The sequence below is a fragment of the Nicotiana tomentosiformis genome, chromosome 12 (genome assembly GCF_000390325.3).
Source record: "Nicotiana tomentosiformis chromosome 12, ASM39032v3, whole genome shotgun sequence".
NCBI classification, from domain to species: Eukaryota; Viridiplantae; Streptophyta; class Magnoliopsida; order Solanales; family Solanaceae; genus Nicotiana; species Nicotiana tomentosiformis.
This window is the reverse complement of record NC_090823.1, coordinates 135,638,755-135,653,801: the sequence shown is the minus strand read 5'-3', so window position 1 is coordinate 135,653,801 and position 15,047 is coordinate 135,638,755.

Sequence of the window (15,047 nt, the reverse complement as noted above, 5' to 3'; positions counted from 1 at the left end):
AATAATCATACTAAGATTTTTGGATTACAACCCTGAAAGTAACCCAAAGTACAAAAGAAAGAAGCTGCAAAAGCAAACTACCAAGACTCCTTCCTTGTGGGGAGAGAAGTTGCTTCCCAGTTGTTGAGCATGGTATCCGGGCCAATTAGTTGCATATCGGCACGAATAGTGCCTTCACCATCCTGGATCATATTCACTTCAAAAAACATATGGCTGAGGTCATGGCAAATTTCATCAATGTTTGCCTGCGCTAAGGAATTTTGACCCTCTTTGAGTCATGGCTTGACAAAAGTGTAGAAACTGTGAGGGATAGGTTGCTGCAAGACCCACCCATGCTTTTTGCAGTGCTTGGCTTTGTCTTCGTCTGCTTGTGTTGGCCTGAAGCCTAAACCAAAAGTACCTATGTTACTGAACGGAGAAATGGGTTCTGAAATTCCTTGTAATGATGCCCCAAGCCTTTTCCTGGATCATAACCTTGTCTCATCATAAGTGCAGGCACCATTATAGATATGGCGGAGAGACGAGGATGCAGAATGGGCTTTCCTTCCTCAACATATTCCACAACAACCACTTCGAAAGCCTGAAAGACAATAGACTCACATCCTTCCTTGGCCGCAATACATGGGATTAACGGGTCTTTATAAATGGATGACTCGTCTTCTCTGTGAACAATAATTTCTTGCATGTCGTGCTCTAATTTAAGCATCTGAAGCAAGGTGGATGGCACAGCTCGGCCCGTATGGATCCATGGCCTTCCAAGAAGAAAGTTATAAGAAGTTTCCATGTCCACTACTTGGAAGACAATTTCAAAATCAACAGGCCCGATCATCATGGTGAGGTTGATCTCCCCAATGGTATCTCTTGCTGAGCCATCAAAAGCCTGGATGCGAACATTGCTGGGTCATATTCTGTCTGTATTAATCTCCATGGTTTGCAAGGTAGAGAGAGGGAATACATCTACACTCGAGCCTCCATCAACCATGGCTCGCTTCACATAATGCCCCTCACATTTGACAATCATGTGCAAAGCCCTATTGTGACCGGCTACCTCCTCAGGAAGTTCATCATCAGTAAAGGAAATTCTGTTCACCTCAAAAAATCTATTGGCCATCTTCTCTAACTGATTCACAGTGATCTTCTCTAAGACATGTGCCTCGTTTAGGATTTTGATTAGTACATGGGCATGCTCTTATGAGTGTATGAGAAGAGATAACAAAGAGATTTGGGCAGGAGTCTTTTTCAGCTGGTCAATGATTGAGTAATCCTGAACTTTCATCTTTTTCAAAAACTCATCTGCCTCTTCTTCAGTGATCGGTTTCTTTATTGGCATTTGGCCTTCTCTGATATGCTTAGCCTTCCTCAACTCTTCTGGATAGTAACACCTCCCTGATCGAGTCAAACCTCCAGTTTCCCCCACTTCTTCTATGATTTCCTTGCCTTACTAGGTTAGTACAATTTTGTTGTAATTCCAAGGGATGGTTTTCGTATTTGTTACATGGGGTTGTGTGGCAGGCTTGATTATGATCGGCTCGGTTATACCCGTCGTACCGCACTGATTCTGCTTTGTGATGGGGTGAGATCCAAGGACATATAACTTTGGTCTTGGAACATTGGAGCAAACTTCCAACCTCGAGATTTTTGGAACAAATGAAGTTGCCTTCTCTGAGCTCTGGGCGCCTTTCATAATCAACGGCGTATCTCGGCTTGGACTTACTTCCAGTTTGGTTTCCTCTTGAATCGTTCCAACTGTCATTTCTGCTTGATCAACCGGCTTGTATTCATGATCTTGGCCAATCATTCCCACAAAATTAACATCATTGTGTACTGGCAAAGGGTTATTGGTCACATTAGGAGGGTCCTCGCCATTTGTGACTACAATAAATGTTTCAGCAATGAGTCTTTCTATGGCTCTTTTCAAGGTCCAACAGTCATCAGTGTTATGCCCCGGAGCACCTGAATGATATTCACGTCTAACATTTGCTTGAAATCCATGTGAATGGGGATGCATATGGTGAGGAGCGATTGGTCCAATCACGCCCATCTGCTTCAACTTCTGGAACAGACTAGAGTATGATTCACCCAATGGAGTAAATATTTCCACCGGCCTCTGCTCTCGACCATAATCCTACCTAGGACGAGCATTGTGGGGTGCCCGAAACATTTACTACTGAGGTCAGGGGAATCTTGGAACAGGTGCCCGTACCTGTTGATTGGGAGGTTGAGCATAGGATTGAGCATTAAACATTGTATACTCTAGCGGGCCCATAAAGTACTGAGGAATTGGCGGGGGGTAGTAATGTTGAGGGTAGCTGGATTGCCCCTGTTGAACTTGAATATAAGGGTGTGATGCCCCTCTTTGAACTTCCCTGGATCCCGAAGTCATCATGGACCCTTCATCTCTCTTCTTTCTGTTTGCCAAACTTCCCGACCCATTTTGGATAGCTTGGGTGGTGGAGTTGAGAGCAGCTTCACTTACAATTCTGCCAGTCTTGAGCCCATTTTCGACCATTTCTCCTATTTTGATCGCTTTCGTAAAAGGTCTACCCATTGGAGACATCATGTTCTGAAAGTAATCAGGCTCTTGGGCCTCCAAAAAAATAGTGATCAACTCGTGGTTATCCATGGGTGGCTTAACTCTAGCCGCTTGCTCCCTCCACTTGATTGCATACTCCCTAAAGCTTTCAGTCGGCTTTTCTTCATATTGGACAGGGAATTGCGATCCGGCGCAATATGAATGTTGCATTGAAATTGTTTGACGAAGGCCTGGGCCATGTCTTCCCAGACATGCCAATGAGAGATATCTTGGTCAATGAACCATTTGGAGGCTACCCCCGCAAGACTTTCCCCAAAATAAGCCTTCAGCAATTCTTCTTTTCCACGTGCACTCCTCAGCTGGTTGCAGTACCTTTTCAAATGGGCGATAGGGTTGCCGTGTCTATCATACTTCTCAAATTTTGGGGTCTTGAACCCTGGTGGCAAATGGATGTGAGGGAACATGCATAAATCACTGAACGAAACACTTTTGTGACCACCTAGTCCCTGTATATTCTTTATGTTCTGTTCAAGACTTTTCATTTTCCTGGACATCTCATCTGGCTCAACCGTCTTGGCAGGCTTTTCATTTTCCACTTGTGACTCGTACTCAGGAGTCTGATTATATGGAGCCGAGACCTTGAAAGCCATATTTGGAGAGTAGTATTGGCCATCATAAGCATGAGATGGTGGCTCGTTGATTGGCCTCGTCACAGGAGGTGGAGGCGGGATTGTGTATACCGGTGTGCCAGACACGACTAGAGAAGTGTTCCTGACCGGTTGGACTAGAGGTCGCACATTAGAGGTACCAGGAGCAATGTGGAGGATATAGTTTGGCACATACCCTGGTGGTAGAATGTGGTCGCTCGTTGCAGGGAGCGGTGGTTAATTAGCCAGGGGTACGGTGTAAGTTCCCTCTAAGGGACCCTGGGGTGGAGAGTGACCAGACACCCAAGCTTGATATACATCAGACAATTGTTGTCTCAATTTTCTTATTTCCTCTGACTCTTGTTCAACTTACTGACCCTGGGGGTCGTCACTGACCAACTCGATCTCATCATCGTTAGCCACTACTACTGTTCCCTTAGATCTGGTGAAGTAATGGTGTGTTGCCAATTTCACCACAAACCAACCACCTTAAGCTTACTATATAAGAGACAACAAACATGTTAGGGTTAAGCATTTTATAGATATGAATCACACGTAATATGTCATGCTCATATCATTGTCACTTTTTCTAACATGTTTTTGGAGGCTTCATGTTTCATTCCATCATATGAGGTTGCTTCTCATTGATGCTCTTATCTTCTTCTCTCCTTTTTTTTCTTTTCACTCACGCCTCATTTGATCCCTCATCTTAGAATCATTGAAAAAATATTTTAATCGAACCTTTTGTGGGTTGCCTACGTATCATGTCGTCGCATGAATCAGATCATTACGTAGTTCAAGAGGAAATAATAACAATTTTGAATTTTTTTTATTATTATTATTCAAATTGACTCTAAAGACATAAGTATGACTGAAAATGCGACAAATATAAAATTACAAATGCGATAAATGAAAAATAAAACTAAAAACTAATTGACTACACTAAAACTTTAATCTTCAATGGCATTCTTGCTTGAACTGATATCATCAATGGTCTGCATCCCTTGGCCTCCACTCTCCCCCCAAAATCTCGTACAAATTCTGAAACACTGCCGGCAACTGTGGAACGAGGGTACGTGCCTGTTGACCAACTTTCTCATTGTTTAGATGACGATGATCGTCATGAATATATGTTGCTTTCTCTACCAATTGAAGTACTTGCTCTATGGCTTGCCCCATATTCACGTTACAATTCTGCAACCATATCTGGGTAGTGGTGAGGGCATTCCCCATCTGAGTCTAGCATCCCTCGTATTCTTCAATACGGCGGTTTAGCACAGCTCTCTCAATCATCCACTGATGCCGCTCTGCCTCAAAATCTTCATGTTGATGACCTCTCTTATGCCTTTTTATTTATCCCAATTGTGCATGAAACTGACCCTTTGAGTGTATCCAATAGGCCCTTTCTCTTTCAAACTGCTCTCTCTGCTGATCAAACTCCAATTATTGTTGGTGCGCATCCTCTTCAATGATACTCAAGTCTTCTTGCAGCTTATGCATTTCAGCATTTTTATTTGCCTCAACTCTTCTGACTAAACCAATAGTGCTTGCCAGTTCTTCTTCTAAGCGGGCCGCCTCATTTTAGCATGCTTTAGATCTTTATCCATGACCCGTAAGGCAGATTGATAATGTTTCTCAATATATAAACAAATCTGAGCGACTACGGCTTGCAGTTGGGCTTGTTGTTTGGATATGGTCATCCAGGCATGCTCCAATTCCTCTTTTAGCCTTTCTATAGCTCTTTGATCATTTCTCCTCCTGTTGGACCCTTCATGCCTATCTCTAAGGAACGAAGGGTCATGAAACCAGGTAATATATTCAGGGATTACGTCAAATCAACTCCATTTCTCATCAAATGTCACAGACAAGTCTTAAATATCATAATGAACCTGTACCGGTCTCCGGAACCAGAATACGGACCCAGCACTAACAATGTCAAACATCAATCAATTCTTGAAAACAAATAAATTTTTAGACTTTTAATTTTCATTAAAAATTCATAACTTGCGCTAGGGACCTCTGAATTCGATTCCGAGCATACACCCAGGTCACATAATTCGATACGGACCCATCGAGACCGTCAAAACATGGATCTGGGACCGTTTACCAAAATTATTGACCGAAGTCAACTAAAATTAACTTTTAAGGCATAAATTTTTATTTTCATCAATTTTCAACATAAAAGCTTTCCGAAAACCTGCCCGGACTGTGCACACAAATCGAGGAGGGTAAAAATGAGATTTTTAAGGCTTAAGAGCACATATTCGAGTTCCAAAATATAAGATGACCTTTTGGGTCATCACAACTGGCTAGCTAATGGCTCTCCCGCCTAAACATGTGTGACTAAATCCTTCACCAGTAGCTGGTAGGCTAACTGGCTTTATCTCAAAACTAAAATTTTGTGATGCTAGTAGGCAAACATAAGATAACCAATTATCAGAAGACTCAGAGGGATGCGAGAGAGGATACAATTTATATGTACAGTTCAACAATATCAAAACGGTAAAAACTGGACAAGTAACACATTAGGCCCAAATAAATCATTATATGTACAAAAATTAATAAAGCCAAATAAAGTCAATGTACAAGCTCGAATTCTTGAAGGTCTCCAGCAGAGTCGCCAGAGCTGTCACACCCCCTTTCTACCCGCAAAATAATATGTGGATTAAAGAGTTTTTCCAATTAAAGTGACAAAATTGAGTAGGGATTATTTTATTTACAGAGTCGCCACTTGAAATTAATTTTGTTGGTGTTCCAAGTCACCTTTTATTTGAATCCCTAATCAAAGGAAGATTTGACTCTATTATTATTGGCCTGCGAAAATAAAGTCCAGGTAAGGAATTCTGTTGACCGGGGAGAAGGTGTAAGGTATTCCCCGAGTCTCGTGGTTCTAGCACGGTCGCTTTTATTGACTAAAATTGGCTTGAATTAATTTTGGATAAAGTGTATTTTATTAGCCTTGAATTACTATCGTCAAATGACGCTTAAAAATTAATAATTAAATTTTATTAATTTTGCCTTGGAGCGTGTAATCACTCAAGATCTTTATTTAATTATATATACTAAACCAAGATATGTGTCGGTATACATGGTTTAAATGTAATTAATCACCGAAGAGCATAATTTATTAAACAAAGGTCAATGAGCGAGAATGCACACGCGACCATATTTTATTAATTACATGGACCAAGGATCGTGTATGAGCACATGGTCATTATTTGGAACATACCTAAAATTACCTAGTGTTTGATTATTTTATTAGAAGTGAATGAGTTACTAAATTATCTATTCAAGAGGCAAGGATATGACATTGAAATTATCTAACTAAATATGATATCAAACTTAGACAAACTCGTGTTTGTTGTTATTTCATGGTGTTTCTAGTTGAATGATTGGTTGAAGAAAATAGTCCAGCTTTGTTATTAAAAGAAAATGGGCAAACTCTTGAATTTTATTGGTATTGGGCTGGAGGAATTTTTGTATACAAAATGGGCCAGCTGAAATGAATCCATTTGGCCAAATTAGCTATATAAAGAAAATGGGCCAACTTGTTTTGAAAACAAGAATAGACTAGAAGGTTAACCTATTTGGCCCAATCATATTAATTTTAATTAACACTGTGGCCCAATAACTTAACAACTAACCAAAACCCCATTATGCATCATACACTATTGTCACATAACTTATGAGATAATTTTTGCTTTTCTTTAAACGAAACTAAAAGAAATTAGAAAAAAATAGTAAAATCAAGAACAACATTTAAAAAGTGATTAAGTAAAGAAATATGAAAATTAGGAACAACAAGCATTCAGATAACGAAAAACTAACCACAACAAAAACCTTACGACTAAAACAGTAAAGTAATAAGAAATAGATCTTTATGCAATCTTCTAAAACTTTACAGTGAAAAGAATGGAAAAAACTTAAACCAAACAAAATTCTTTGTTTATTAGCCTACTCCAAGGTCTTTATATAACTTTTATATTTTTAAGTGAAATACTACCATTACCCAGGAAACACTACTTGAAAACTAACATAGGGAAAGCTATTAAGCTAAATAAATTAAAAAAAGGAATTAAACAAAGTGATTGATTTAATACTTAAACCACCAGATTCGATTTCAAGGTTACACTTTGACATCCGTCCATATTGAAGATGCACATATAATTTAAATATGCTCAACTTTTCATCATCTGTTATTAAAGAAAAAGAGCTTGCATTACAAATATTTAGAAGGTTACCTGAAGAGCTGAAAATAAATACAACAGGGGAGGAATTGAAGCTCAGCAACAGAAAACAACAGAGAACAACAGCAAAATCCGCAGAAATCCAGCAGCAAATCATGTTTAAACAGCCCGAAAACTTTAGAGAAGAAACCCAGAACTAACTCTAAAGAAGACTTCTACTTTTCTAAAAGTTTGCACTCTAAGATTCACTCACAAAGCGCAAAAACTTTCTTCCTAAAGTATTCAGCTGCTGCTTTTTTGTTCAACTATATGTGTGGTCAAGCAACTCTTAAGATCTCTGCAAGTGTAAGATAAAGACCTTGAAGTGAGGAAATAGCAGCCCCTTAAATAGGCAAATAAAGTCCCTTTTTGGGACAGATTTTGGTTCACCAAAAATTTGTCCAAAAGACTGACTTTGTGTGCTAAACACTGTTCAAGATCTGTCCCAAAGGTGAAAGGACAACCTGAAAATATGTTGTGTCAGAAGCAAGGAGAAACAAAAAATGTCATTTCAGCCACCCTACTAGTAAAAGTAAGCTACTATACCGTATTTTGTGAAAAAATAACCTAAACAACAAACTACTGGCTCAACACAAATCAAACTTGAACAACTATGAACTGACAAAGCATAAACGAGACTAAAAACGTAATTGAACTAAGTATTCAAACCAACTTGATTGGAATGAATTCGATTTTTGCAAACTAATTACTAAACAAACAATTAAATTCACAAACTAAATGCTCAAACCAGAACGAGCATCGTTAACAATCAGACAACGACTAACAACAACTAAATAATCGACAAACTAAGTGAACGATTTAGCTAATACACTAAAGATCATGTTTAAATTAATAACAATCTAACAAACCACTAAACTAAATAGAGATAACTAATTAAATAAACCTAACTTGAAACTCTAATTAACAAGAAATAACCAAAACAAAAAAATAAAAAATCAGAAACTAATCTACTAATATAAAAAATCAAAAATTAATTAAAGAGATGACGATTATACCTAACGAGTATGCTTGAAACTAGGCGAGCCACGAGAAAACTCCAGGGATGCCAAGAGGCGGTTGTCCTACTCCGAAACGCACGTTTCTTTTGGGTAGATGCTAAGAACTAAATGAGTTTCAACATCTCGCCAAAAGAAGCAAGTGTCTTTGAGTCGAACATTAGCTAAAATAGAGGCTCGGGGCATTTTGGTGGTGGTGAGGCAGTGTGAGCGGCGGTGGGCAGTGGGCAGCGGGCCGGCGGCGACGGGGATTTTGGGGGTGAAATGGATAGGAAAAGATAGGACTCGTGGAGCTCTGTCCATTCATGTATGTGTTGTAGGGTGGTGTTGGCCGGAGCTTCAAGAATTTGAGCTAAAAAGTGGCGGCTAAAGTTTCCTAGATCTACAATTCAAGGAGTTTGAGGGGTTTTTGAAGGAATTGGTATGGAGATATAGGAAGAGGAGGTTGTGGAGATTACATGGTATTAATTTGGAGGTGTTTGGAGGTGGTCCGCCGCCGGTGGGTGATTTCCGGCGGCGGCGGCGGAGAGAAGAGAGAGAGAGAGAGAGAGAGAGAGAGAGAGAGAAAAGAGAGAAAGAGTTATGGGGAAAAGAGGGAATTTTTCAGATTTTTGAGGCTTTAGATACCTCTTGAGAGATCAAATATGGACCATTAGATCAAGGGGTGATCAATGGGTGAGATTTGATCTTGGGTCACTTAATGAAACGACGTAGTTTTGAGGAAAAACTACGTCGTTTCAGACCCTTTCAAGGGCAGCCCCTTATCTTGCACTTTTGGCCACTTTCTCTTTCAAATTTGGCCCAATTTCATTCTTAATCCTACTTATTAAACTAAATTTACACAAACAAATAAATTAATTAACTTAATCAAATGATCAATTAACTAGATTAATTCACCAATTGAATTGTTAGTTAATTCTTAAAATGCACAAATAAAGAAAGAACTATTTTTTGGTATTTTTATGATAGGAAATATGCAATTAAAGACACAAAAATTGGGGAAAATAATTAAAGTAACAAAACACTAATGACTTTAGGAGGTGTTAAAACAGTACAAAAATTAGGTATTCACACTCATAGATAGGAATCTTGTAACTCATAGCTGATAGGCTTGTTTAGTTTCTTTTTTATTAATAGCAGGATCGCAGACCGAAGCCTCGACGAAACCTCACTCGACTCCTCAACTCATCATTCCACCATTCTCCTTAAACTACACGTGACCTGATTCCCCTATAACCCGGGATATGTAGGATGTCCAAAACCAGGACTCGGTTACACCCTATCTTTTATTTCTTTTCCTTTTGAATAACGGTTTGGTAAAAAATTAGTCACATGGCTCACCTAGTCTTTGCCTGAAAACTCTTCATGTTTCCAAGCAAAAAAGGGTAGCTGTGAGCACCTAATTTTTGACTATATTTAATATAATATTTTTTAGGTTTGTTACATTTTTTTTATATAGGGTAAGAATTAAAAATAATTTAAAAGGTCAAATTATTACTATTAGTATTTGTTTTTATTTTTTTATCTTTATTTTAAAATAAAATAAATTTAAAAAAACCGAAAAAATTAAATATTTTTTAAATTTTCGGAGGGGAATAAAATAATAGAAAAATTAAAAGTATGGAATAAAAAATTAAAAGTAAAAGTAGGTGGAAATTAGTTTTTTTAAAAAGTAAAAGAAAGTGGAAAATTTTAAAAAATAAAAGTAAAAGAATGTGAAAATTTTAAAAAAAATGAAAAGTAAAAGAAAAATGAAATTAAAAAATAAAAAATAAAAGTAAAGGTAGCTGAAAATTTAAAAAAAAGTAAAAGAAAGTGGAAATTTAAAAAAGAAAAGTAAAATAAGTGGCAATTAAAAAAAAAGAGAAGTAAAATAAGTGAAAAATAAAAAAAAGAAAGTAAAATAAGTGGAAAATAAAAAAAAAGTAAAGTAAAAAAAGTGAGAAATTAAAAAATAAAAGTAAATGAAAGTGGGGAATTATTTCTTTTTTAAAATAAGAAAAATGGGATGTGGGAATTCTTTTTAATTAAAAAATAATAAAATAATTTAAAAACAAATCGAAAAAAATTCCGAATTTGTTTCTATAAATAGAAGAGAAATGTGAGGAGAAAAGGGGGGAGAAAAGAGGAAAAAAAGGAGAGAGAGAAGAAGAAAAAAGAGAGGAGAAATTGAGAGAAATTATTTTTCTTCATCTACGCTAAGGGAATTTCTACTCGTGTCATTCTTTCTTCGTCTTTCTTTCGACAAATCCAGCAAGTCATCACCCAAAACCCAACAAAAATACTTCTAAATATTCCTTTTTACAAGCCAAAAAATGGAGTCAATAGTCGAGGTCGAGGATTCCGTTGGAGCTCCGTTCACTAGGTTTGATGTTATTCGTCGCTTATGCTTGTTCGACATTCGTCTGAGTTATTGTGCATGTTCTTGGAGACTCATTTAATTTGAAATTTTGCATTAAAGGTAATTTCATCATTCATGGCCTTCACAATAATCTCAAACTTAGGAAAGAAACAAATTATGAATGCACTAGAATGCTTTAGGCGTACTCTTAATTAATTGAATCATCGTGATCATGTATACGTTCGCGTGACATAATTACGATTCTCAAAACTAAAATCAAAGTATGCGTTCGCGCAACTTTGGGCGAAACAACCTTAAATATAATAAAAATGCTATTAATTGTGTGCACGTACACGTGACCTGATTTTGGCACAATAAACAAAACGGATTCACACACGTGATTCATTTCAAAGATAATTCCATATTTTAATATAAAAGCGGATAGATAAAACACGAAAATCAATAAATCACATTATCTAAAATTAATTCAAGCCAAGTTGTAGTCAATAAAGCGACCGTGCTAGAACCACGGGACTCGGGGAATGCCTTACACCTTCTCCCCGGTCAACAGAATTTCTTACCCGGACTTTGTTTTCGCAGACCAATAATAATAGAGTCAAACCTTCCTTTGACTAGGGATTCAAATAAAAGGTGACTTGAAACACCCAAAAAATCAATTCCAAGTGGCGACTCTGTAAATAAAATAATCCATTTTCATTAGCTTCTAGTTTAGTTAATTTATTTCATTCCTTGATGGCTGAGACAGGGATGAAGCCGAATCATGATTTGCATCTTGGCATGAGTCTGTAATGTTGGTAACAACATGGACGATATGTTGGTTATTTGAGGAAGTTTTGCTACAGTTAATTTGTTGAACTAAATTCAGGTATTTATGTGCCTCTAAACAAACTATTGTAGTTTGTGGTGCTCCACTAAAGAGAATCATTTTCTACTTTTCCAATTCTATAACCGATTTGCTTTAGTATCTGAGGTTGTCGTAGCCCCCTTGACGGGTTAAATGAATTGAAAAATCTGAGGTGTGCCTACTTGTTGCTATTGTACTGTATAAAACCTGGAGAGAGAAAAAGATATATTAGTAATTTTATAACCAGTATTCTTTAGTGTTTTTGAGGTTGATTGTCACGACCCAAAATCCCACTAGTCGTGATGGCACCTAACTCAACCCGTTAGGTAAGCCAATTTTTATCTATCTAATTCCAATGAAATTAATTAAAAGAAAATATCTAAAACTATAGTTTGTTTGAATAATACATAAACAGAGCTTTTATAAATCTAAGGCTACCCTGAACAAGAGGCAGCTACAACAGGAACGCAGATACATCTTCAGATCCCGCAACCATCGAGCACAACAACGGCAACCAATATCTGCACGCAATATGTAGAAGTATAGTATCAGTACAACCGACCCCATGTACTGAGTAAGTAACAAACCTAGCCGTAGGTTGAAAGAAGTGACGAGCTTCTACCAAGGTCAGGTCCAAAACCACTAGTCCACAACAGTCCATAACAACATAAAGCAAATAGTACCAAAAGAAACACAGAGATAAAAATGCTCAGCCGAAACATGATTTCAAAAATAATAGTTCTTCCTTTCAAATACATGAGTGAAAACCCAAATCGTTTGCCGAAGTTGCCAAAAATATGAATAATTTGAGAACAATAATTCTTCCAAAAATCATTTCAATAGTAAATAAAATATCTCATTTTCTTTCCTAGATAACCAGTGTAAATCAAATGCATTACTATGCCCATCTGTCAACATGTGTGAAAAATCATGAATAATGTGATACCGTACAACATGAGGGAAACACACCTCTATGCATATATGTCATGTGTGCATGTCAATGCAATGTATCTCAGAGATTACACTCAGGTACTCACAGTCTCAGAGTACAATCTCATTGTCTCGCATTCTCTCTCACTGTGCTCACCACACTCAATCACTCAGCGCTATACAATACCTGTAGCGGCGTGCAATCCGATCCCTGTTTATAGTCGACTGCGCTCAATGGGAGTGTACAGACTCATGAGGGGCTCCTACAGCCCAAGCGCTATAAGCACGGACAACTCACGTGCTGCACGGACAACTCACGTGCTATAATATCATATCTGGATCCGCACGAACAACTCACGTGTTGCACGGACTGTCACACCTCTTTTTTTCCACACAAACCTTATTACGAGGCTGAGTTAGAAGAGTTTTTCCAATTAAAGTGACGATTTGAAAATTGATTATTTATTATTTGGAGTCGCCACTTGGAATTGAGTTTTGGTGTTCCAAGTCACCTTTTATTTGAATCCCTCATCAAACGGAAGATTTGACTCCTTATTTATGGTCTACGAAAACAGAAGACTGAGTAAGGAATTCTGTTGACCGAGGGGAAGGTGTGAGACACCCCTCGAGTCCCGTGGTTCTAGCACAGTCGCTTTTATTGACTTATGTCCGGCTAAAATCAATTCTTGGCTATTCTTGTATTTTTATTGATTATGGTTTGCCTATTATCACTTAATTAATTATTATATTTTATTAATTGTATTCACCAAGATGCGGTACGCACACAAGGTACTTCTTTGAAATTAAATGTTAAACCAAGGAACAAAATGTACACGTAGTTATAACATAATTCTTTTAAATTTAAAGGTATCGAGACACGGAATGCGCACATGATCCTTTTATTATTTAAGCATATCAATCCAAGGTTCGGGTATGAACACATGGGCTAATATTTAAAGTGCGTCTAAAATTTTTCTAGCGTATTCATGATTTCTTTCTTTCCTAAGTTTGAGATTATTTTGAGGCCATGATTTATGGATATATGGTTATGGAAGGAATATGAAATCTTTTTGCTAAATTATTTACAAGGTCGATTATACCACTAAGTTATAAAATAAAAATAAAATTGTGACTAACTTGTTCCTAGCGAATTTGGCAGATTAAAAGGGAACGGAGACAATATAGCAAAAGTAATAAAAATATTCTAATTCCCAACTCTCATCTCAGTCATATCCAAACAATTTTTCATATCTATTTATCAATAAAGCTAATAGGTCTCTTAATAACGAGCAAGGTTCCATCACAACACAAAAATGAGATACGGTAACAAACACCTAGATACATAGAAAATGGCTAATAACAGGTAGATCAATAACACAAAATGAGATATAATAAAGTGAGATAGAAGTGGACTTTTTTTTTTGTGACTTTTATTTTCTTAACTTGTCTTCAAAGGCTACAGTCTAATGAAATAAGTGGATCTAAATACACATAAATAACAGAATTTTAAAAAATTCGTCTTGACTTTGCGCTACACTAAACTGGACAGTGTGCCAAACTCAATTCACCCAACTTTTATATAGATTTACCAAATGGCCATTCCTCCTAAAATTGTTTACTCTAATCTCGACTTAGGCCGTAGGGATTTAGCACCTCATAAACAAGCTTAAAAAAATATTATCATCTTCATCTTGAACAAATTTAACGAAGCCGAACTTACTTAATGAGAACATATCTATACAATGAGATTATTCATTTAAGACTAAGATGAGTTGAAATATATAGTAAAGAACAACCTAACAAAGTATAATTACCTCAACCAAACACAAAGTTGATAGACATGATGTACTGCACTTGATCACGAATTTGGTAATGTCTAAGACTTAAACTGCTAAAAACAAAACTAACGAACCTAACAAATGGGGTAAGAATTGCAAAATTAAGATCTTTAAATAATTCACAAAGTATGACTAATGGAGACTACCACTCATAGTATATTGATTCATATGAGAAAATCCAGAAAGTAACTTAGAAATTTTTTACATATTATTATTATCTCCGTTAGTCTATTCTCTTGAATCATCCGATTCCCTCGTATATTATGCATAGAAATACACACATCTAAATAGCTTAGATATTCTTTGAACTAATTTAGTGAAACATATCAAATCAAAAGGGCACTTCACAACAAATCATTCAAGGAGGAACAAGAGATGTTCAAAATAATTATCTTATTCATCATCGTCATATATTATTAGCAAAAGGAAAGTGGGGAAGAACGGACCTTAAGGAGATTTTAGTATATATAGAAAGAATCTGGAATACAACAACTTCCGGCGACTGAATTAGATCAATAAAGGCGAACCACGACCAAAACACGAACCTCAACGGCGATAAACTCGAGCAAACCCGCAATCTTTTGAACTTGGACCACAAAGATAGAATTTTTGTTTCTTTTGATAAAAGGAAAAAAAAGGTGGTGTCTTTCT